The sequence below is a fragment of the Bidens hawaiensis genome, unplaced genomic scaffold (genome assembly GCF_021521415.1).
Source record: "Bidens hawaiensis isolate Kalapana, Puna unplaced genomic scaffold, B.hawaiensis_p1.1 tig00009959_1, whole genome shotgun sequence".
Lineage (NCBI taxonomy): Eukaryota > Viridiplantae > Streptophyta > Magnoliopsida > Asterales > Asteraceae > Bidens > Bidens hawaiensis.
Genome location: NW_027491755.1, coordinates 628641 through 630201, shown reverse-complemented (window position 1 = coordinate 630201; position 1561 = coordinate 628641). Strand labels below are relative to the sequence as shown.

The following is a 1561-nucleotide window of genomic DNA, read 5'->3' as shown; positions in this document are numbered from 1 at the left end:
AATGTTTTAGCAAAGAAATTTAATGAATGAAATTTAAAGTGAAGAAAATAAGTTAAACAGACCTTTAAGATCTGAAGATTGAATAATTGATCTTGGCTAGTAGATAGCAAATTTGTTTTGGATTCTAGCAGCATGCATTAGGGCACAACACAACTGCCAAATACCTGAATGACAGCCTACTACTCTAGAGTTTATGCCTAAATATAGGCCATATCATTAGTTGTTGTATGCATGAGTAAGATGTAACTTCAGATCTACTAAGATTATCATTTTCAAACGTTGCTATATATCAAAATTGAGTATGTTTTTTATGTTTCTATGAGATCTGGATAAATAAGCCAAAAGGGTATGAATGGAAGATGAAATACTTACAACCAAGAGAATTTATGCACTCATGTGGAGCTTGAGCCGTCTCCTCCCTTGGTAGCTTTCTTCTTCTTTTTACAAGGGATTCCCCTAGCCTTGGCTTGGCATTCCTTCACTTCCCGAAGGTAAATCCGAATCACGCTGGTAGCGAAAGGGTTTGATTCGGGTGAACCTCCATTTTCTTCATATGCAGCGCGAAGGCGACCTATGAGGGAGTCAAGGCTTCCCCAAGCTTGTCTAAGTGGACAAGCACAAGGAGCCGGTGGCTCCGGATGCCCATAAAAGATGCAGCCTTGCAAGTGAACTTTAGTCTTTCCAAACTGATCCAAGTACCTGAGGAACTCAAGCACATGATGGCTGTTGCACTGGGACATGTGCACAGGGGGCCTTTGGTTTCTCAGGTACTGTCCGAAGGTATTCCAGTCCCTTCTTTTCTGGGATTCGTAGCGGCTGGGAGAAGGTGGTGGATCCCCAGATGGCCCATGATAAGCCTCCTTTCCTCTGTCAAATGACATATCATTAGATCAACAAATTAAGAGTGTGGAGTGTTGTTTTGATAGGTTTGGTATATAAGGGAATGAATCTGATGAAGAGGAGGTCAGGGGGGATGAAAAGGGAGTGTATTGGTGAAACATATTGATCACATCAAATCTGGCACCAGAGGTTTGATGAGATGGTAATTGGGGCCAGTTGCATCAAGTGCCCTCTCTTTTTCATCTGTCTTACTCTCCATGTTTGATCAGTAGGTTTACATTTCTAAGGAGACAAGATGCATCTTTGATTCACCTTGCACTCCTATTCGTTTAACCATGCGTATTATATTTACCCAAATCAATTAGGAACTTAATCCTGTATCATTATAATTTCCATCAAATTGTTAGTTCTTTTACATTGAAATAGAAGACAAATGGGCAGCAAGCTGCACCACTAGTTCTTTTTGGATTGCAAAACCATGGTATTATGTTTACCTGAAAAATACGATTAGTACACATAAAATACTGTTGCATTTAGCAATGGAGTGGTGGTCCACTAACAAACGCAAAACCTTAAAACCGGATGGTTTGGGAGGGGAAAGTCTAGGGTTCAAGTCATACAGACACATGGATTAAAGAAAATTGGGCATTGAAAAAAAATATTGTTGCATATTATAACATACATTTTACGTATGTTAAATTGGTATGTAAGACAGTTTATT

The 1561-nt window shown here is 39.5% G+C and overlaps 1 pseudogene; it reads right to left on the bottom strand.

The window, feature by feature from the left end:
• Window positions 1-283: 283 nt before the first annotated feature.
• LOC143533964 (protein LIGHT-DEPENDENT SHORT HYPOCOTYLS 10 pseudogene) lies at window positions 284-1055 on the bottom strand (annotated as a pseudogene).
• Window positions 1056-1561: the final 506 nt, after the last annotated feature.